The 23,950-nt window shown below is 38.4% G+C and overlaps 1 protein-coding gene and 1 pseudogene across 8 annotated transcripts in view; both read left to right on the plus strand.

Moving 5' to 3' along the window:
- The window catches only part of CRPPA (CDP-L-ribitol pyrophosphorylase A), a 302,846-nt gene that overhangs the window by 72,193 nt on the left and 206,703 nt on the right, over nt 1–23,950 (plus strand). The window lies entirely within an intron of this gene.
- Nucleotides 5,199–6,463, plus strand: LOC309845414 (heterogeneous nuclear ribonucleoprotein A1 pseudogene; annotated as a pseudogene). Its single transcript has one exon. The product of its transcript is annotated as a heterogeneous nuclear ribonucleoprotein A1 pseudogene (transcript).

Genomic DNA, 23,950 nt, shown 5'->3' on the forward strand with positions numbered 1-23,950 from the left:
AGGGAAGTGAATTTAGCAACACCTTAGCAAAACCTTTATATCTTGATGCAAAGGATTCAAGGAAATAAATTGCATTCTGGAAAGAAATAACCTGTCTCTAGCAGCAGTTGCTTATACTTTTAGAAGGTGGATTTCTGATATATAAAATGGGCTAATTCTACATGCTTTATAAGTCTTCCAGGCCTGCGAATGACATAGTTTCCAAACTATAGACTTGAGAGTTGAGTGCTGCCTGCAAATATGTGGGTGTCTCCTACATTTTCTTATAATGGAAATTTTTTTGGCATTAAAAACAAACAAACAAACATGTTCTTTAACAACAAAAGATTCAGCAATACTGGGTTCTTCGTATTCCTTTGTGCTATATTGTCATAGAGATGACATCTTCATACACTGTATGCCCTTCAATACTCATTTATAATTACTGTTCTGTTTAAATCAAATGCGAGGATACAATATACCTGTCTTTTTTTTTTTTTTAGTAAAGACTTCATTTATGAGAGAGAGTGAGAGAGAGCGAGCGAGAGCGAGCACACGAGCAGGGTGAAGGATAGAGGGAGAAGCAGATTCCCTGCTAAGAAGGGAGTGTGATGTGGAACTTAGTCCCAGGACCATTGGATTTTGACCTAAGCTGAAGGCAAATGCATTACTGACTGGGCGCCACCCAGGCCCACCCAGGCGCCCATACTTGTCTTTTCTATTAATTTTTGTATGTAGTTACTTTTATTCGTTAGTGTCTATTTTTTCAAGTTAGCCTCAAAAACTCTCTTTGACATTTCTTCCAGATCATGCTGGCTAGTAAAACATTGTATTACTGTTTGCTTCAATTTCTGAAGGAGTATTTTGTTGGATATAAAATTCTTGGTTGACAGTCTTTTTCCTTTCAGTGCTTAGAGTATGTTCTGTGATCACTGCTTTCAGGGAGTTCATCAGACATGCTTCCTTTGGCTCATTAAACATGTTTAAAATCAATTGAATCTTTATATAGTAAGTCCAAAGTCTTGTCTGTCTCAGGGCAGTTGTATGTTTTTTTTCTTCACATATGCTCTTGTTTCTTGGCATGTCTCCTAATTATTATTAAAAACTGGCCATTTTTAGTAGTACGGCAATTTTGGAAGTCAGACCCATTCCCCTAGAGTTTGCTGTTGAAAATGCTTGTGTCTATCATGGATTTATTAAATGACTTACCTGAATTCTGTAGTACATATTTTCTTCTCTACTATGTCATATGTAGCCAGTGAAGTCTCTGCTTGGATAGTTCAGTGGTCAGTTAATGGGAAGAGAGTTCTGTAAGTACCTGGAACAAACCATGTTCTCTGCTTTGCCTGGTGTCTTTGTGTGTAGAGGCACATTTGCTATGCTTAGGAAAATAGTTCACAATTCTGGCTTCATTCTCACTTCCTGCTTGTGAAGCACAAGATGAGTCTGAATTAAGAGCACAGGACCTTCTCAGGTCTTTTGTGGGCTTGTGGTCAGCCCTATGCATGTTCATGGTCTTTACTAGATACCTAGGAGTAGCATTTGAGCTTTTCAAAGCCTTATCTGGGTATCTCATTCTTTAGCTTTTCCTTTTAATGGTTCAGGTTAGCTTTTTGTTTGCCTCAGTTGTTACCACCAATTTAGGCAGCTGCTGCTGTAAACAATTACTGTTGATACTTTTTAGCACATGCTTGCAGGGAACACTCACTTGGAAGTCTGACTTAAGTCAAAAAACAAACCAAAACAAACCTTGAAAGTTGGTTTTTTTGTGGGACTTGTGGACAGGCGAAGGGATGAAACTCTGACCGCTACTTGGAGATTAGGATTTGGAGAAGCTCCAGTTTTGTTCTGTGTTACCCAGTGGCTGCTAGCCTTCTGTTTTTCACTGTGGACGTAGGCTGTTGGTTTTTAAGATGACCATGATAGTCAGAGTAAACTGTGAAGTTGGGGTTGGGGAGAACAGGGTAGGTTAAAAATGGCATGCCATTCACTTTCTGTTCGTTTGTTTGTTTTCTTTCTTTCCTTTTTTAACCAAGCTTCAGTGTTAGCTACAGGAACAAACATTCCATAGACTTTCACATGGCTTTGATTAATTTCCAGAGTTCTGAAAAAGTTTATTTTTGTAATATATTTCAATGTTCTTGTTGCTTTTATGGAGAAAAGAATTATGGTGTCTTCAACAACTGTATTTATTTGATTTAGTGCCCTTAACAAATAACAATATTACTTGATTTTTTTACCTGACTGCTGTTTCAGATGTCTGAGTTTGAGTGTCAAGTCAAATATGGAACCAAATATACCATGGTTGATTCTTGATGATATACTTTTTATTTGACATATCCATCATGTTCCTTATTAACTATATTTTGATACTAAACACACATCCTTTAAATGTCTTTTCCTTTAAGTTGGAAATCTATTTCTCTAAAATTTACCTTTGTGCTGGTTTTGCCTTTTAATTACCATTAAGGAGATCTGATTTGCCTGATTCAGTGGGCTGGGGATTTTGAGTGTATTCTGTAGAAAAAGACTGAGTGAAAATGCTGAACTTGGAAAGGTAAAATCATAATTTTCTAACCTGTGTTCCATGGAATATTCTTTAAGGTAAGTAAGTTTTTGGGAAAGAGCCTCATGGTAAAATATATTTGGGAAATAATAGACACAATATCCCCTATCTGAATATTTAAAATGGGTATTAGTAACCAAAGACTGTCAAGAAGTTGCTGAATTTAAGGTAGCATTTCCCAAACTTATTTGCCTAAGGAGCATTTTCTGTGAGTAATACCCTGAGAAACAAGTACATTTCTACACAAGAAACCAGTGCACCTCTAAACAATAATATTCACTTATGTTAACATTCTATTTCAACTGAAGTTACAGAGAAGATCTGCATCGGTGAATAGAGGTGATAAGTTGAGATAAAGGCAATTTTACTTTGCTGGAGAAAAGAAATGTACTTAGTTTGGCTAAGCTATTTATTAACCATACTTTTTCTGTAATGAAGAGTTAACAAATTGACAGAACTAAACTTTTATTTGTGCTATATAGAACCTTAAGAATGCAGTGAATTGGTTCTTCTTGCTTCAAACAGTTCTAAACATATAGAAATTTTTAATGTGTGTATATATGTGATGGCTTAGTGCATTTTATTGTCTTTAAGGTAATATGATTTCATAGACTTTATCACTTGGAAGAAAGAAAGCTACAGGAAACTGAAATAGAATATTAAGCTCCTGATTCTTGGTGATGGACAAGTGTAATACCTGCAAATTGAAGTGAATGTATTGTTTTTTTTTTCAATCAAATATTAAGTATATACAATCTGAGGATCTGACAATATTCTGAAAGCAGAATGCATGAATTTTTAAGGAATATTAACCCTTCTCAAGGTCATCCAAAAAATAGAAAAAGGAAATATTCCAAACATATTTATGAGACCAGAATTACCCTGATACAGAAACCAAAGATGCCAAAAGAAAATCAAATTGTAGGCCACTATCTCTAATAAACATAAACTCAAAAATTCTGAACAAAACATTACCAAACTGAGTGTAGAAACATATTGAAAGGATTCTTCACCACAGTCATGGAGTGTTTATTCCAATGACGGAGGAAACGATCACCATCTATGATTGAGTCCGTGTGATATAACACATTAACAAAATGAAGTATAAAAATCTTGATCAACCTCCATTTTTAATAGTCAACAAAATAGAGGGTTTATAGAGGAGATCTACTTTAACATAATAAAGGCTATAGATGACAAGCCCAGATAAATCATACTCAGTGATGAAAAGCTGAAAGGCTTTCCTTTAAGATCAGGAAAAAAAACAAGGATGCTCACTATCCCCACTTTCATGCAACTTAATTTTGGAAGGTCTAGCTAGAGCAATTAGGCAAAAAGGGGCGGGGGCATCCAATTGTAAAGGAAGAAAATAACTCACTATTTGCAGATGACATGGTATATGTAATAAACCCTAAAGGGTCTACTGAAACAGAATGAATACATTCAATAGTTAAAGAATTCACAATCAAAACACAGAGACTTGGTTTCTATACACTAATAACGGAAAATTCCATGTACAATTGCATAAAAAGGAATAAAATATGCAGGAACAATTTAACCAATGAAGTGAAAGACTTATGTATTGAAAACTAGGATAAAGAAAGAGATTGAAGGAGGGGGGAGAAGTCAAGATAGCGGAGAAGTAGAAGGCTGAGACCACATCAGGTAGTAGGAGATCAGCTAGATAGCTTATCAAATCATTGCGAACACCTACAAATCCAACAGGAAGTCGAAAAGAAGAAGAGCAACGATTCTAGAAACAGAAAATTGACCACTTTCTGAAAGGTAGGACCGACAGAGAAGTGAATCCAAAGCGACAGGGGCTCCCAGCAAGTGGCAGAACAACAGAGCACAAAATCAGGACTTTTAAAAGTCTGCTCCACTGAGGGACATTGCTCCAGAGGCTAAACCGGGGTGAAGCCCGTGCGGGGTAAGCATGGCCCCATGTCCCTGGGGTCACAGAAGGATCGGGGGCATCTGAATGTTGCAGAGCTCGCAGGTATTAGAGCGGGGAAGCTGGCTACAGAGACAGAGCCAAGGAGTGAGCTCTCAGCTCAGGGTTACTTTGAACCGATCACAGTCTGGGTGAGCTCAGAGCCCAGCAGAGGCCAGGGAGATGGGAGTGATTGAGAGCTTTTCTCTGAGGGCGCACTGAGGAGTGGGACACCGAGCTCTGGGCTCCTCCAGGCCAGAGGTTGGGAGGCCGCCATTTTCATTCCCATCCTCGGGACCTCAACGGAAATCATTCAGGGAACAAAAGCTCCTGAGAGCGAACCCGAGAAGATTACTTAGCCCTGCCCCTGGTAAGGGTGGTGCAATTCAAACTCGGGCAAAGACACTTGAGAATGACTACAACAGGCCAGAAGATCAACAAGAAATCCAGCCACGACCAAGTTCACCTACCAATGAGAACAGCAGAATTCCAGAGAAGGAGAAAGTAAAGCATGAAATTCTTGGCTTTCTCCCCATGATTCTTTAGTCTTGCAGTTAATTTTTTTTTTAAATTTTATTTTTTTCTTCAATTTTTTTTTAACTTTTACCCTTTCCTCTTTTAACGTTTTTTAACTAGTTTATCTTAACAATACATTTCATTAAAAAAAACAAAACAAACAAAAAAAAACAAAAACTTTTTTCTGCCAGTGGAGGCCGCCGAGTAAGCATCGTTAAAGTCTCCCCTCCCACCGCCCTCATGTCTAAGTCAGAGTCTCCCAAAGAGCCTGAACAGCTGCGGAAGCTCTTCATCGGAGGTCTGAGCTTTGAAACAACCGATGAGAGTCTGAGGAGCCATTTTGAGCAATGGGGAACACTTATGGACTGTGTGGTAATGAGAGATCTGAACACCAAGTGCTCCAGAGGCTTTGGGTTTGTCACATATGCCACTGTGGAGGAGGTGGATGCATCCATGAATGCAAGGCCACACAAGGTGGATGGAAGAGTTGTGGAACCAAAGAGGGCTGTCTCAAGAGAAGATTCTCAAAGACCTGGTGCCCACTTAACTGTGAAAAAGATTTTTGTTGGTGGCATTAAAGAAGACACTGAAGAACATCATCTAAGAGATTATTTCGAACAGTATGGGAAAATCGAAGTGATTGAGATCATGACTGACCAAGGCAGTGGCAAAAAGAGGGGTTTTGCTTTTGTAACATTTGATGACCATGATTCTGTAGACAAGATTGTCATTCAAAAATACCATACTGTGAATGGCCACAACTGTGAAGTAAGGAAAGCGCTCTCTAAGCAAGAGATGGCTAGCGCTTCATCCAGCCAAAGAGGTCGAAGTGGTTCTGGAAACTTTGGTGGTGGTCGTGGAGGTGGTTTTGGTGGGAATGAAAACTTTGATTGCGGAGGAAACTTCAGTGGTCGAGGTGGCTTTGGTGGCAGTCGAGGTGGTGGTGGATATGGTGGCAGTGGGGATGGCTATAACGGATTCGGTAATGATGGAAGCAACTTTGGAGGTGGCGGAAGCTATAATGATTTTGGCAATTACAACAATCAATCCTCAAATTTTGGACCCATGAAAGGAGGTAATTTTGGAGGCAGAAGCTCTGGCCCTTATGGTGGTGGAGACCAATACTTCACCAAACCACGAAACCAAGGTGGCTATGGTGGTTCCAGCAGCAGCAGCAGCTATGGCAGTGGCAGAAGGTTTTAATTATTGCCAGGAAACAAAGCTTAGCAGGAGAGGAGAGCCAGAGAAGTGACAGGGAAGCTACAGGTTACAACAGATTTGTGACCTCAGCCAAGCACAGTGGTGGCAGGGCCTAGCTGCTACAAAGAAGACATGTTTTAGACAATACTCATGTGTATGGGCAAAAAAACTCGAGGACTGTATTTGTGACTAATTGTATAACAGGTTATTTTAGTTTCTGTTCTGTGGAAAGTGTAAAGCATTCCTACAAAGGGTTTTAATGTAGATTTTTTTTTTTTGCACCCATGCTGTTGATTGCTAAATGTAATAGTCTGATCATGACGCTGAATAAATGTCTTTTTTTAAAAAAAACAAAAAACAAAAAACAAACTTTTTTGAACCTTCATTATTATAGTCATATTTTATACTTCAATGTATCTAACTTTATTTTTTATATACACATAAGTTTTTTTCTTTTAAAAAAATTTGGGGTACAACTTCTTTCATCTATTAGATGAAAATATGCACTAAATCTAGCTCTGGGCTTGTTCTAGTCTCCAGCCTGAGCAAATTCTCTCTACTTTCTTTTTCTTTATTCTCCCAACCAACTTACTTTATCAACTCCTTTTTTTAGAAATTAAAGTTTATTTCATCTTTTTTTTTTATTAAAGATTTTATTTATTTATTTGACAGAGATCACAAGTAGGCGGAGAAGCAGGCAGAGAGAGAGAGGAGGAAGCAGGCTCCCTGCTGAGCAGAGAGCCTGATGTGGGGCTCGATCCCAGGACCTGGAATCATGACCTGAGCCAAAGGCAGAGGCTTTTAACCCACTGAGCCACCCAGATGCCCCTTTTTTCCATCTTTATAGGCATATTCCATCCCTTCATTGTGTTTGCCCTTATATATGTTTTTCATGCTTTAAAATTTTGGGAGGTAGTTTCTTCTAAGAGACCAAAATACTCCCAGAATTAAGCAGGTGACCCTGTTCTAGTCACCACTCTAATATATGTATATATATATATTTTTTTTTAAATATATTTTTTCTTTGTTTTCTTCTTTTAATTTGTTTTATTCTGAACTTCTTTTTATCCCCCCCCACCCTGGCCATTTGGGGTCTCTTCTGATTTGGTTAAAGCACATTTTCCTAGGGTCTTTGCCATCCTTTTAGTATTTTAATTGCTCCTTCATATATTCTTATCTGGACAAAATGAGAAGGCGGAAAAACTCACCCTGAAATAAAGAACAAGAGGCAGTACTGAAGGCTAGGGACCTAATTAATATGGACATTGGTAATATGTCAGATCTAGAGTTCAGAATGATGATTCTCAAGGTTCTAGCTGGGCTCGAAAAAGGCAGGGAAGTTATTAGAGAAACCCTCTCTGGAGAGATAAAAGCTTTTTCTGGAGAAGTAAAAACTAAAATCTAACCAAGTTGAAATAAAAAAAGCTATTAATGATGTTCAATCAAAAATGGAGGCTATTACTGCTAGGTTAAATGAGGCAGAAGAGAGAATTAGTGATATAGAAGAACAAATGACAGAAAATAAAGAAGCTGAGCAAAAGAGAGACAAACAACTACCTGACCACGAGGGGAGAATTAGAGAGATAAGTGACATCATAAGACAAAGCAACATTAGAATAATTGGGATTCCAGAAGAAGAAGAAAGAGAGAGGGGAGCAGAAGGTACATTGGAGAGAATTATTGTAGAGAATTTCCCTAATATGGTGAAGGGAACAAGCATCAAAATCCAGGAGGTGCAGAGAACCACCCCCCTCAAAAACAATAAGAATAGGTCCACACCCCGTCACCTAATAGTAAAATTTACAAGTCTTAGCAACAAAGAGAAAATCCTGAAAGCAGCCCAGGAAAAGAAGTTTGTAACATACAATGGTAGAAATAGTAGATTGGCAGCAGACTTATCCACAGAGACCTGGCAGGCCAGAAAGAACTGGAATGATATATTTAGAGCACTAAACAAGAAAAACATGCAGCCAATAATACTATATTCAGATAGGCTATCATTGAAAATAGAAGGAGAGATAAAAAGCTTCCAGGACAGGGGCACCTGGGTGGCTCAGTGGGTTAAAGCCTCTGTCTTTGTCTTAGGTCATGATCCCAGGGTCCTGGGATCGAGCCCCGCATCGGGCTCTCGGCTCAGCAGGGAGCCTGCTTCCTCCTCTCTCTCTGTCTGCCTCTCTGCCTACTTGTGATCTCTGTCTGTTAAATAAATAAATAAATAAAATCTTTAAAAAAAAAAAAAAAAGCTTCCAGGACAAACAAAAACTAAAAGAATTTGCAAACACCAAACCAGCTGTACAGGAAATATTGAAAGGGGTCCTCCAAGCAAAGAGAGACCCTCAAAGTAGTAGATCAGAAAGGAACAGAGACAATATACAGTAACAGTCACCTTACAGGCAATACAACGGCACTAAATTCATCTCTTAATAGTTACCCTGAATGTAAATGGGCTAAATGTCCCAATCAAAAGATGCAGGGTATCAGAATGGGTTAAAAAAAAAAAAAAAAAAAAAGACCCATCAATATGCTGCCTACAAGAAACTCATTTTAGATCTGAAGACACCTCCAGATTTAAAGTGAGGGGGTGGAAAACAATTTACCATGCTAATGGACACCAGAAGAAAGCTGGTGAGAATCCTTATATCAGATCAATTAGATTTTAGGCTAAAGATTATAATATTTGATGAGGAAGACACTATGTCATACTCAAATGGTCTGTCCAACAAGAACATCTAACAATTTTAAATATCTATGCCCATAACATGGGAGCAGCCAACTATATAAACCAATTAATAACAAAATCAAAGAAACACATCGACAATAATACAATAATAGTAGGGGACTTTAACACTCCCCTCACTGAAATGGACAGATCATCCAAGCAAAAGATCAACAAGGAAATAAAGGTCTTAAATGACACACTGGACCAGATGGACATCACAGATATATTCAGAACATTCCATCCCAAAGCAACAGAATACACATTCTTCTCTATCTAGTGCACAAGGAACATTCTCCAGAATAGATCACATCCTGGGTCACAAATCAGGTCTCAACTGGTATCAAAAGATTGGCGATTCACAGACCTCTACCCCTGGAGATAAAAATACATCATATGTTTATAAAAAAAATAAAAATAAATTAATAAAAAAAGAGATTGAAGACATAAATCTTTCCATTGAAAGATTTTCATGCTGATGGAATAGAAGAATCAGTATTGAGGATGTCCATACTAAAAGCAAAGTACAGATTCTGTGCAATCCCCATCAAGCTTCCAGTGGCATTTTTCATAGAAATAGAACAAATTATCCTAAAATTTGTACAGAACTACAGAGGATGATGAATAATCAGAGCAGTCTTGAGAAAGAACAAATGTGGAGACATTATGCTTTTTGACTGCAAACCACATTACAAAGCTTAGTAACTGAAACACTGTGTTATCAGCATAAACACATAATATCAATATCAATGGAATAGAGCCCAGAAATGGATACATGTAAATGGTCACTTTATGACAAGTCAGGAACATAGGGGGAAAGGACAGTCTTTCCAATAAATGGTATGGGTGACACTAGGCAGCCATATGTATAAGGCTATTGATAGATTTAAGATAGAACTAAGATAATTTAAAACTATCTTGTACCAAACACAAAAAGTAACTCAAAAATATGCTAAACACTTGAACATAAGATCTGAAACCATAAAACTCCAAGCTAGTCTCAGTGGTAGGCTCCTTGACATTGATCCTGGCAATGATTTTCTTGGATCTGACCCCCAAAATAAGAACAGACACAGAAATAAGTGAGACTACATCAAACTGAAAATCTTCTACTCTGTGAGGGGAGAAGACAGACCAAAATACTGCCTACTGAATGGGAGAATGTATTTACAAATCATGTGTCTGATAAAGGGTTTATATCAAAAATATATAAAGGTGAACCCCTACAATTCAAAAGAAAAATATCTTAAAAAATGGGCAGATAATCTGAACACATTTTTCAAGAAGACCTGCAACTGGTCCATAGGTATGTGAAGAGATGCTCAACATCACTAATCAGGGAAATGAAAATCAGAACCACAATCAGTTATCTATCACCTCGCACCAGTCAGAATGACTAGTATCAAAGAGCCAAGAAATAACAAATGTTGGTGAGGATGTGGAGAAGATGTTCTCCTCCTCTACTGTTGATGGAATGTAAATTTGTTCAGCCACACTGGAAAACTGTATGGAGGTTGCTCAATTAAAGAAATACCACGATTCAGCACTTCTGCTTCTGGATATTTATCACAAGGAGTGGAAAACCTTCTAAAAGCTATCTGCACTCCTACATTCATTGCAGCATTATTTACAATAGCCAATATATGGAAACAACCAAAATGCCTATAGATGGTGAATAAAGATAGTCTCTTTCGTGGAGTCTTAAAAACAAAACTCAAGTTCATGGTTACTGAGAAGAGATGAGTGGTTGCCAGAGGTAGGAGTGAGGATTGGGTAGGAGAAATGAGTGAAGGGGGTCAAAAGGTAAAAAAGAAAAACATTAAAAAAGAAAAGCCCTAACGATTAAATTACTGTTTTCTCCCTCAAAACACAGGAGGGAGGAGTTCATCAACAAAGCATAGGTAAAGAGTTACATATTTATGATTGTTAGAAACAAACCTGCAACTTATGAATTGTGTGCAAGAGTATTACGACTTAATCTAGGTGTAGCACTTAAGTGCTTCTCCCAGAATTTGAAGCAAGACTGGTGGTATTGTGTAGTCTGTTCAGATTGTTCTGCATTTAATTGGCACAATGAAATATTCAGGATAGAGAAATCCTTTAGTTAGAAGTTAAGGCAGGGTTCTAGAACCTCTCAGGAGACTGAATAAAGTTTAAACAAGGGGCGGGGGGACTCATTAAAAAACACTCATAGTATCCTGGTTGAATTGGAAGATGTTTTCTCCCCCTAAGTGTTCTACAGTGAGTGTGGTTAATTGCTGTCTAATGTGAAATACACACGTGGTTTTTAAAAATAGATGAGAGAAGTTAGAACAGGAAGCCTCTTTGAGCTTTCTGGAAAACTGAGAAGAGACTAACATTATGCAGAGTGTCTTAGCCTGAGGTGAAAGCAGTGCACGTTGGGGAATATGGCCTGGCAGTTTATAGCAAGTTAGTGATGGGACACACCCTGTCAGCTTATGTTGAATTTCCACTTCTGTGTAAAGTAAGGTTGAATTCGTGTATGTTGCACATGGCACCTTTGTTGCTGAGCTTAAGAACTTCTCCCTCCTCTTTAGTGCATATATTGATAAATTATATGTGGATAAGGGTACATATATAATGATATAAATATAGTGACAAAAAATTCAGGATGGAAAGCACTTTTTACCATAAGGAACATTTTGAATGAAATGAATATATGAAAGAAAGAGCATTTGAACCTGGAGAGAACACGTGCTTATTTATCTCCAGCAACTACTCCCTTGGAGTTTCTTTCTTTCTTTTTCTTTTTTTGGCTGCACAAGATGCACTCAGAACCTTGGTGTTCATGGTGCTTGTTAGTTCACACCATTGAGTCCTGGCCACCTTCCTTTTTTTTCCCCAAGGCTGTGATCTATTTGAAGATAATAAGTTTCACCTGGAGTGAACTGGCGACCTCCCCACTCTGGGAAATGAGAAAGGAAAACTCTTCCCGGTGGGTGATTGAAAGGATGCTATGAAATATTTCTAAGCTTTCAGGAAAAATGTGACAAAGTTAAAACATGAAAATGAATTGGAAGGTCCTATTCCAGGCACTTATTTTCACTTTATTTTAACCCAGAAAGACATCAAGATTCAAACTCCTCTTTTTCTTTGACATTGCAACAAGGCAGAGAGAAATGGTACTGGCTGGGGAAAATAAAAACGGCTTTTTCATGATTTGGTAGTTTTCAGGCACTAGACAAAATTGGTCCCAAATTGGTCCAGTTTAGAGTTAGGTCAGGAAGGATGTTTTACATCTGTTTCTGTGTGTATGAGTGGGCAAGAGATGGTCTGTAGTCTCCAGTGTTACCACTCTGAAATCTTTCATAAGCACCCTTTGTGGGAAAAAACCCCACACAACAGAATCTCCACAAGATTGGGAAAGAAGTCTTCAGGTATGTTTTGAATTTCTCTCTCTCTCTTAACCTCAAAACATAACACATGCAAAATTAATGAAATATATTTAACATAGTTTAGTCACTTTGTTCTAGGAATTTTGCTCCAGCTTTTCTGTGGTCCCAATGCCTACAAATTAAGATAATTTTAGCTCATAATGAACTTGATGACTCTTCTTCTTATATGAGTATTCTCTAGAGATATAGTACTTCTGTGATGGGCTTTGTAGGGCAATCTATTTTGATCCTAGGACATCCACATTTTGAGAGATTTCTTTCTTTAGCCTCTACATATGTTTCCTCCTACTCTTGATATTTCCACAATGAAAACTAATTAGCTTTTTTTTTTTTTTTGGTTTTGTTTTGTTTTGGTTTTTATTAAGCCTCTGTCTGTTAGATGTCTGTTTAATATCATGAAAATCCTTTGGGGGAAATAATGCTTTTGCATACATTGAATAACGGGAAATAACTGTCAACACTCAGGGAATAATAATTATTAATCAAGATGGGAATGCAGTTCCTTCAGAGGACTGAGACCTGGGAGCAGGTAGTAGTCCTATATTTTGTTCTTAGTGCTGTCACCAAACTTTTTTCCCCTCTAGTTTTTCTTGATGAATAAATATTCTAATTTAGCTAGGAAACAGTATTATTAGACCTTTTTTTTTCTTTTTTAGCATAAAGACTAAATTTCCAACAGTTTTTGGACAGACTATCCTTTTATGTTGCTAAGTCCACTCTGTGTTACCAAAATGTTACTCTAAAAGGAGTAAGTACTATTCCTTGTGATGTTGGTTGGATAGTAGATGTGTTCTGTATATGTTTACTTAGAGATAAAAAGGAAATCCTAGGAACCTCAGATAACTTAAGGTGAGAAGATATTAGCAGTGTTCATGCCAATGTGAAGCTGAGACTGCCGACTTCACATGTATGTCCAAGAAGAACTAGGGTGCACTCTTGCAGAGTTTCATTCAAATATTCATCATTTTGGTTTGGAAAAGGTTTTTGGATAATTTGGCCATAGTTACAAATGATCATCAGTGGTGTTCTTGTGGTTACACAATCCCCAGTTCTGCGGGACTATTTTGAGGTAATTGCCTATAATAAGAATTCTTACTCTTGCTGTACTTTCGCAGTGTCAAGGGAACCTCTCTATCTCTTGTTTTTGCAAAGAAGAGAGACTTGATGTGGTTTTTTTTTTTTTTTTTTTTGAGACTTGAAGTTTTTTAAGAAAGATCTGTGAGTTTCTGGAAAAATACAATTGGTAGCTATAAGTTGTTGAGACCTTTGTTAGGATCGGGTTTTTTTGCTTTATGATAAGTACTTTTTTTTTTTTTTCGCTATTACTCTGCTTCATTTATGAAGCTCAAGTTTCTTGTAACTTGAGCTTTAGTTGCCATAGTTCTTTAGCCATAAGAAGAATATGTGCCATTGTAGGCTTGGCTTCCTTGTCCAATTTACAGGTTCTTTTTTTATGTTGTGCAATTTTTTTTGCAGGTGGAATGTTATTTACTCTGCTTTATTCACCCAGATCATAAGCCATGGATCATCTGACAGATGGGCAACTCTGGCTATACATCTCCACCAGTAGACAACAACAGAATGGGGTTGGGAAGGGAAGAAATCACAGGAAATAAAACAAGGTTGTTGTTGCTTTAGCTAGGACTGTGGATTAGATATTTCCTTAAAAACAAAAAATGAGGGCAGAGTAAGCGCCCAATATATGTACTATACTCAAAACAAGTTCAAGTATACAGTATGTCATTTGATGATTTCCTAATCATGGGAGTAAAAGCAGACAAATGGAGGCAAATATTGAAAACTAAAAACCTCACATTCTTGTAGGCATTTCCACTACTGAGATATAAATGAGGAGGACATTGGAATTGTAATTCGACAACTCGGTTGTTACATTGTGAACAGATTACACAAGGAAAATGACTGTGTAATGGAGAATGTACTAGAGGCAAGGGCCAGTGCAGTAGTATATGAAATGCAAGGGTCTAAGCACATCAAAGGCTGTGTGAAGGTCTGGAGCCCTTGCTGTTTGCCAGTGGCATACTCTGCTGATGCATGATGCAATCTATAGAACATGCAGGGAATGTGCAGAAAGTGATCTGCTTACTGGGCTGTGTTTTTATTGCCTTGTTTTATACCTGTTGATAAATAAAATCTCAACTTCTTGTAGCTAAGGGGATTTATTAAATTCCTTAGAAGAGGATGTTAGCTATTATAGAAGAAATACTACAATTGAGGTGTTCCTAGATAGTCTTCTAGTCTTCCCAGATGATACTGCTATAATAATTTCTTTCCAGTCTCTAGCTGTCTGTGCTATGAAGTTCATTCTGCCCAGGGTCCATAATTAAGCTCTCTGCGGGTGAGGGACAGGTATACAGGTCTTAGTGTGTGTGTGTGTGTGTGTGTGTGTGTGTGTATATATACATGCTCAACAAGCCTTTTGTGGATGTGTGTGTTAATATGCATGTTTGGTATAATACCTTCGTTAACATGTATTTGATAAAGACAATTAGGTATTTAATTTTTTTTCCATCATCCAGCTTATATGGTGTAACATAATGCCAGGGCATTTGAGATCTTCAGTGTGAGCTTTTTTTGCTTGCATCCCTGTCCTGATCCTCTTCCCTTCCCTGCTATTATTGTGTTTAATTTTGTGTTAGTAATTTTCTTGCCTTTCTCTATAGTCTTAACACATAAGTAGAGTGCCCAAAAATTGCTTGGTTTTGAATATTTTTATGAAGATCATCAGCATGCTCGCAATATTTCGCTATGATTTTTTGTACAATGTCTTTGAGACTCCTGTTGCATATATTTGTGGCTTATTATTGGAGTTGCTTATTATACTATAGACTGCTCATTGAAGTCTTCCTAGCTTTTGGTAAATTTGAAAAAAACTTTTCAACAACTTAGTTTGCCATTGCTATATCATGGGTGTGTAATAAAAATTCCACAAATGTAGTAGTAGTTCAGTGTTAATTAATTTACACTTAAGTTTCTGTGGGTTAGCTGGGTTCTGATCTTCAACTTGACTAGATAGCTCTGTTTTGGGGTAGCTCTGCCTCACATTGCTGGTGTACATACATAGTCTGAACAATTTCCCCTTCTTCACCCTTCTTTGACCAGCAGTTTATCCAGGTGTGTTCTTTTTATGGAGATGCAGAGGTACAAGAGAGTGGAAACACCCAGTGTTTCTTAAAGCTTAGGTTTGGAACGGGGACACTGTCCCTTCTGCCTCCTATTGGATAATGCAAATCATATGACCAAACTTGCAGTGAATTAATTTTCTTCATCCTCAGGCTTTAGCTATCATGGATCTGTTTTGTGTCTCTATAGTTTCTCGCCCTCTCGAATGTCATACAAATGGAATCATAGATGTGTAGTCTTTTGTATCTGACTTATTACAGTAAAGCATAACAATTTTGAGGTTCACTCATGCCGTTGCACAGATCAGTCTTTTGTTCTGTTTTATTGCCGAATAGCTTTTTGAGGGTTAATATTCACCTCAGTGACCTACTCTTCAGGAAGGTTTAATTCCCAAACTTAGTTATGACTTGTATTATGATATAGATCCGAAAGAACAGAGCTCATTAAAAAAAAAAAAAAGAAGAAGAAGCTACAGAGTTTCATAGATAATGTGTTACTTAAGAGTTAGCACTGGGGGAACTAAATTGCAAAGTGAAAGACTTGTAAAGGTGTTAAACTATCATGGGAAATATGAGAAAACTAGAGACCAGGCTGAAGATGCTAAATTTTTACAAGGAGTAGGCCAGAAAGAGACTATTGGGCAAGTTGTGTAGAAGGTGGATTAATTTTAAAACTGTACTTCTGGTCAGTAAAGGACTTTGGGTAATATCTAATTTATGTTTAAAGCGGATTGTCAAAGTTTTGATTGTTTACCCTGAACTCAGGTTAAGATTTTGGCAACTTACACAATGTGTCAATTAAAAACAAATAACTAATCTCTTGAAATGATGGATGATTCTTTTCAGCTCTCCCAGGCTATGATATGTGTGGGATCTCCTTGTGTTAAAATTACCTGTGTGATTTTCCCCATCCTTTCTCCTCCTTCTCAGTACCAATTCATTTAATGCCTGGTAAATTTTCCACAAATATTTGCTTCGTAAACGTATAGGTGTCCTTCAGCTTTTTCTGATCATCCCTTTTCATGGTTCCCCCATGAATGTTTGGTATATACTTACAACTTCTTAGAAGTATTTTTACTAGGTGTCCTACAGGTAACTTATATCTAACTGATGCCATTAGCTTAAGCAATAGACCTACTCTTTTTTCTCCATCTTTCAGGTTGGGTAACTATGTCACCAATTCTGTAGCTACTGGAATAACTTGTGGTTTTGGATTCTCCCTTCTATTTCCTGGACTTATAATCACAATCTCTTGACATTCTGGAAGCAGCCTTGTAACAGTTCTCTTCTGCATAAATTGAGAGCTGCCTTGTGTCTGGGGTTGGATAGTGATAATGATTCACATTTTCCCCTTAGTTTATATTGGGGCTAGATATTGGATGTGTAATATATCCAGTCAATGTGTTTCTGGGTAATATTCTAATCTTAATTTTATTGCTTTTAATCAGTTTATTTTTCAGAAATGATCCATAAGAGAGAAGAATAGAATATCCCAATGAAAGTTTTTAATAGTGTTTGACAATATTTGATTGTGAAGGTCAACAGAATGGCTAAAAATACGGTTTTAGAATTACTGGTGAAACTCATTTTCCCATGTTAACTTTTCTCCCCATTTAACCAAAAGCCAAAAAGGAAATAACATCTTCTAGGTGGTGGTCAACTGTTAAGTTTGGTGTCTTTAAGTTCATAAAGAATTTCCTTTGGGTAAGGTTGGCAAAAATATAATAAATTGACACTTTTGTTTTTCAGTTGATAGATACTTGAAACCTCTTAGGAGTATAACTTTATGTAAACTTACTTAAAAACTTGTGCACAAAGAAATCCTGTCCTTAGCCAGGTCATTTGTGTTTTGTTTTCTGAAGCATGTGAGTGGCTTCTATATTATCAGCCTCATATGGGCTTAGTCTGAAATTGCTTATTTATTCATAAAATGATCTGATAAATTGTAAGAACCAAGCTTCTTGGATAACTGTCTCTCATGCAATTTTAGAATGCATTGCATAATTCAAACAATAAATGTATGCAAAATGCTTAAAGTTTGATTTTCAGATGATAAATGGAATGCAGGTGTTCATTGTTTACCTAATTGTAAGATAGGCTATTTTGTTTCTACTTGAAACATTCTGAGCATGGATCTGTAACTGCAGAGTGAGAAACCTGTGCAAGCATGTCTTTGATTGAGTTTCTTTCTAATGTATATATTGTTCTTTGTTGGGCAAACTTCCCAGGCTGCCTTGCAAAAATAATACTGTGAATGATGTTAAAGCTGGAAGGATAGATAGGTAATTGGATTATTTGTAGCCATGGACCATGACATGATTACCATAAAACAATGGATCCAAAGTTGGATGTGTGTTATAAAAGTTCAAACTTGTGGAATCCTTTCCCAGAAAAATAGCCACATTATACACAGAAGATTTTATTCAGAGGTTTTTCAGTCCCTCTGAGGCCTATTCATTTACCTCATGTTAACAACTTTGCTACATTCTCATATACTGTTTATGGGAATATAAATTGAAACCACCTTTATGGAAAACAATTTGATATTAAAATGCATACTCCAGGGCGCCTGGGTGGCTCAGTGGGTTAAGACGCTGCCTTCGGCTCAGGTCATGATCTCAGGGTCCTGGGATCAAGGCCCGCATCGGGCTCTCTGCTCAGCAGGGAGCCTGCTTCCTCCTCTCTGTCTCTGCCTGCCTCTCTGACTGCTTGTGATCTCTCTCTGTCAAATAAATAAATAAATAAATCTTAAAAAAAAAATAAAAAAATAAAATAAAATGCATACTCCAGCTTCTGGGTAAAGATAAATGACTGAACACTTAGATAATGTTGATCATTTTTGAAACCCAATTTAAAGCTACTAGAAAGCCAGGGTGCCTGGTGGCTCAGTCAATTAAGCATCTGCCTTCGGCTCAGGTCACAATCTCAGGGTCCTGGGATGAAGCCCAGCGCTGGGCTCCCTATGCTTCTCCCTCTCCCTCTTCCCCCTTGTCCTCTTGTGCTTGCTCTCTTTCTCTCAAATAAATAAAATCTTAAAAAAAAAACCTATTAGAAAGTGATTAAAAACATAGACCCACAAAATAAGGAGAATAAGAGGGGACAATGGTAAACAAATACCCTATACCAAATAGCTAGAAAGCAGGTAAATTAGTAGTAATTGGCACAGTAGATATGATAAGGCTCAATTAGAAGAATAGTAAGAAAAGCTAGGAATTAAAATTATCTACAGTAGAGTTCTCCCAAAAGTTGAGGGTCCAGCAGCACATTTAGAATTGAGTGGAGGGGGTACAAAATATGGAGGGTTCACTGGACACTGTTAGAGAGGCAGTCTGGTGTATAACTCATTATTTCCTCTCCATGACCTACCCCTAAACAAAGGATGGTGGCGGGGGAGGGGGGGAGTGAAGTATTCCCTGTGGCTGGGAAAAATATTGGGTACAGTTGAGAAAATGAGCACTTTGCCTAAAATAGTGACTCACAGACCATGTGCTTAGTACTGGCTAAGTAGGAAAGGCCATGGCCCCTTATCACAGCAGCTGGTATCATGGTAGCTTTGCTTCCATCTTGGCTGAAAATTGGAAGAGTTTTTTTTTTAGAGAGTCTGTCCAGTCTACAAATAAAGACCTAAAAATACTAATTTCAGAGGTTCCCCTGTAAGCATCTTAACCCCATCATGCTGCTATGAAGCTTACTGTTCACAAACTCTAACTCTGCCATCATTGGTTAACAGCTCTTGAATCTTCCACTCTTAAATAGAGGCTGATGAGTATTACTGGACCATCTAGAGAATGTGCTTAGTGTGGAGGATAGAGACTGAGACAGGGAAGAGTAATGTAGAAGATGCAGCAAACAGGCTGGGAAACAGAAAGATTTTAGAAGTTAATATCATTACAAAGATCAAGTAATTGTAAACAGGAAACAAGTTCACAATGCTAAAAAAAAAATTAGAGAATAAAAGATCTGGGATAAAAAGCAAATCTGAGAAACTCTTTCCCAAAGGACAAAAGGATGAAATACAGGAAAGAAGAGAAAATTAGAAGTGCAATCAAAGAGAGTCAATATTCAATAACAAAAATTGTCAAGAAAGAGAAAATAAAAGGGTGGAAATGGCAGAGAAATGAGGCAGTAAAAAATGATTTAAAAACTTAACTCTTAGGGTCTCTTTCTCAGAAAGCTATTAGAGGATTTTTTTTTTCCACAAAAATGAGGTAGTCATTGAAGAAAGATTCCATGGAATACAGAAGATAAGAGACCCATGACAGAAGGGAGATGTAGATTATTCCCACAACGATGGTATAGGAAGATTTAAAAATCATAACTATGTGAGTGGCAAAGGACAACCAGGCCATGTTGAAAAAGCTCAGAAGACTCCAAGGGGTGATTACTTCAGGAATATAATATTGGTGAAGTGTCTTGTGTCTAAACATCTGAAAAGCAGAATTAAACAAATACCTCAGTGTTAGCTGTTGAATGAGTCCTAAGTATCTGGAAAACGAAACACTTAGTTTAGAAGATAAGTTCTAATTCCAGGGAAGACAAAGGCTTCTGAAAAAAAAAAAAAAAAAAAAAAAGGAATTCTAATCTATGACTTACCTGGGAGGAATGTTTATATAATGATGTAAACACTCAATACTGACTTAACCAAAATTATGACATTGAATGGATGGGGAATAGTAAGTATTAGTGTGTATCGTGGTGAGGTTAGGAGGATGACAGAATTCTTCAATAGAGAGCCAATTCAGAAGACAAAGAAGCAGCATGCCAAGTATGTTCAGAGATGCATTGTGATAAGCAGGTTAGGTGACCCCAGTTTTTCAGTCCTTGGACACTGTTATATTTATGTGCCCTTGCCACAGTCTCTTGGTGAGTGAAATCGATTTTCCTGGTTGGTGATTCTGGATTGGGCCTTCTAACTTGCTTTGGGATTTTTAGCAGAAATGATGAGGTAGAGGCTTAACTGTGATTTTCTGTTAAGCTTGTGGTCCTGCGGTTTCAAGTACGGCAGTATGAGGAAGGCATACACTGGTTGGTTGTAGCCCTTCCAGTTTGTCTTGCAGAGGGTGCCCAGTAGGCCGGAGCTGCCACAGCCAACTCTCAGCAGCACAGCTAGAAGCACAGTTGTCTCTGCCAACTCAGAGTGTTGTGAGTGAGACGGAAGCTATTACTGCATACCACGGAGGTCTGATACTTGTTCCTCCGCAATTGTTGACTGTTAAAAATGGAAACAAATAATAAATTAATCAGTTGAAAGAAGGAGAAGTAATTGCATCTGGGGACGACAAATTACAGTGAAGAGGGTGATGTAAACTTGTAACGAATCTTGTAGGGATATTTGGTTCTTCAAGCCATGTACACCTAAAACTGATAAAAATATAAATTGAAAACTAAGGGAATGAAACAACAGGATTAATCGATAGTTGAAGTTCATAAAGGAGATCCAGTAGGTAGATAATGGATGGAGGCAGCTAGGATGCTACTGATAAATTTTTAATGCCTTCAGTTGTACTTCCCTGATTTTTTTTTTTTTAAGGGCTGTCTAAGAAAATAGAGGTTTTCCAATCAAGATCACATGGTAGTTTTATGGTGTTGGATGCCTCAGTGAGTCAAAAGGGCAAGATTAATGGGCGAAGAGAGTACAAGAAATGATAGATTGGAGGTTCTGGTCAGAGACTTGAATTGAGGAAATTAAACATGTCAGAGGAGCTACAGATAGGGGTGAACTCAAATTGGCAGGTGGCTGCCGAAGGGGAGGAGATAGGAATGGGGGCCTGGCAGAATGGGTGGAGGTGAGCTCGAGGCACGCAGATGAAAGGCATGGCATAGGGAATATAGTCAGTGGTGTTGTTATAGTGTCCTGTGGTGACAGATGGCGGTTCCACTTCTGATGAGCAGAGCATAATGTACAGACTTGTCCCATCATGGTTGTGAGCCTGAAAATAGTGGAACATTTTGTGTCTGCTGTACTTGAATTATAAAAGAAAAAAACAAAAACAAAACAATTGAAATAAAGAACGGATCAGTAAGGGAAAAGGAAAAAAAAAAATCAAGTTTGTAGGGTTGGCTTGGTAGGGGAAGCCCGGAGTGGATTCCAGGCTATTACTGTCACACTCAGGGAGGAGCTGCAGCCACCCACCCAGTGGCTGGCCTGGTCAGTGTCACTGCCACCTTAGGCAGTGAGGACAGGACCCACCAGCTGCCGCCGCCACCCTGCTCGGTGCTGCCTAGGAGCCCTGGCAGCATGGGCAGTGGTGCAGGGGGCGGCGGCGCCTGGCAGCCGGGACAAGGAAATAATCCCAATGAAGGTTTGGGGAACAGTAAAAGGGTTCAGAGTAATGGATATGGTTTCATCAGGAATGACGACACCAAGGAGTTTGTATACCAGACTGCCATAAAGAAGAACATGGGCAGTACCTTCGCAGTGTAGGAGATGTAGAGACCGTGGAGTTGGAAGATGTCGAAGGAGAAGAGGGGCAGGGACAGCAAATGGGACCGGCTCTGGTGGCGCTCTGGTGCAAGGCAGTAAATATGCAGCAGACTGGAATCATTATAGACGCTATCCATGTGGCAGGGATTGTCCACACAGTTACCAGCAGAATTGTCAGAATACTGAAAGCCAAGGGGTGGGGTGGGGGGTGGCGGAGAACGAGGGCTAGGAGAGTAGGCACACTTGGGTGGGGGTGCGGGTGTTGCCCACGGCTCAGGCTCTATCGCAGACAGTGGTTCCCATCTTACTATGTATGGGGAGACCCTGTGGGCACCCACCCCCTGTATTCCGGCCCTGCTGGGCAGGGAGAAGTGATGGAGGGTACTGGGACAGCCAGGGCGCAGGAGAACAAGATTGACCAGTGAGGCAGAATGTGTATTGGGGTCATAGACCGAGATTCCGCAGGGGGCTTTCTGGCCAAACACAACCTGGACAGGACAGCAATGAAGAACACAAGGAAAATCAAGGAGACGAGACCTATAGTCAGCAGCCACCTCAGCATCTACTGCTGCAACTTCAGCTACTGATGCAGATTCCCAGAAGACCCTGAACCACAGGATGACAAAGAGACAAAAGCAAACCATCCAGTGGCTGCGGCTGAGAGTTCCTCTTCTCCCGAGGCTGAGCAGGTCAGGGCTGAGTAAATGCGGGCTTACTCTATCTACCTTCATCAGGTTTAGTGATCCAACACAGAGAAATGAAAACGACACTGAAAAAATAAAGTTAAAAAAAAAAAAGAAATGAAGATGAAATTCCAGCAATAAGAAATGAACAAAAGACAGAAGCTGAAGACCTTAAGTCCTTGCTTTTTGCCCAGTGACCAGATAAATGGAACTGTCCGCATTATCTCTGCAGTGTAGGATTTTTATGACTTTTACCTAAAGATTTCTGTTTTTTGTAATGACAAATGTGTTTTTTTTTAAGAATGCCTTGTTTTTCTCAATATCTCTTTAAAGATTTTTAGTTTCATCTGGTCAAGTTAAGATTTTTAAGAACCTCACTTTTAATTTGTAATAAAAGATGATAAACTTTTTTCTTTTTCCAGCCAAAAAACAGCAAACACCTGTTAATAAAAGTGTTTAATAATTGTCAAAACCCCCATGTTTCTAGGATTGATTATAGTAAGTAGTTGTTCAGGTGAAGATAAAAGGTCAAGGAAACTTCTAGAGAATTTGAAACTTTTTGTGTGTAAACTTGGAATTTAGCCAGTGTAATGTCAGTTGTTGGAACAAAAAGGAAGACTGATCCATCTGCCTAAAACTGCAGAGCTGTGAAGTAGTGAGAGATGATAGTACTAAGAAGATCAGAAGATTTTGCCAGATGGCATAAATTCTGGAAGGATAGGTCTTTTTCATGGAAGAACAGTGGAGATACAGAATGTTAAGTTTGACTTCAAGCCCTGTCAGTAAGTGGTGGTTGGGAAAAGCAGTAGATACCTCTTGCAAATGATGTCAAGCAATTGATATACCTTCAGCTCTAGGGGGTGAAGAACCTGTTACTTAATGAGTTTGAGTGTACTTCAGCGTGACAGAATGGTATAGTAGAAAGGGTAAGGAAGGAGGTTAACTGTGGGGTAAAGATCCATGAAGGACTGAAAAATACGGGTGGTTTATTACTTTGGCATTACTCATAAAACTTTACTACACACAGAAGAAAACAGTAAAGCAGTATATACATAACAGAAAGCTTCAACTAGGTGTGATTTACAGAGTACTTTAAAATGGGTAGAGAATATCCATTACTGTAATGGTCACAATTGAGAATTCATAATGGTTATACACACTTTTCTTTTTTTTTTTGTTTCTATCTTTAGTTTCCCAACTATGATTTTAATTTTCCTCATATTTCTTAAAGACTTTTTTTTTAAAGATTTTATTTATTTATTTGACAGACAGAGACCACAAGTAGGCAGAGAGACAGGCAGAGAGAGAGAGAGAGAGGAGGAAGCAGGCTCCCCGCAGAGCAGAGAGCCTGATGTGGTGCTCGATCCCAGGACCCCG

The sequence above is a fragment of the Mustela nivalis genome, assembly GCF_964662115.1.
Source record: "Mustela nivalis genome assembly, chromosome: 12".
NCBI lineage: Eukaryota > Metazoa > Chordata > Mammalia > Carnivora > Mustelidae > Mustela > Mustela nivalis.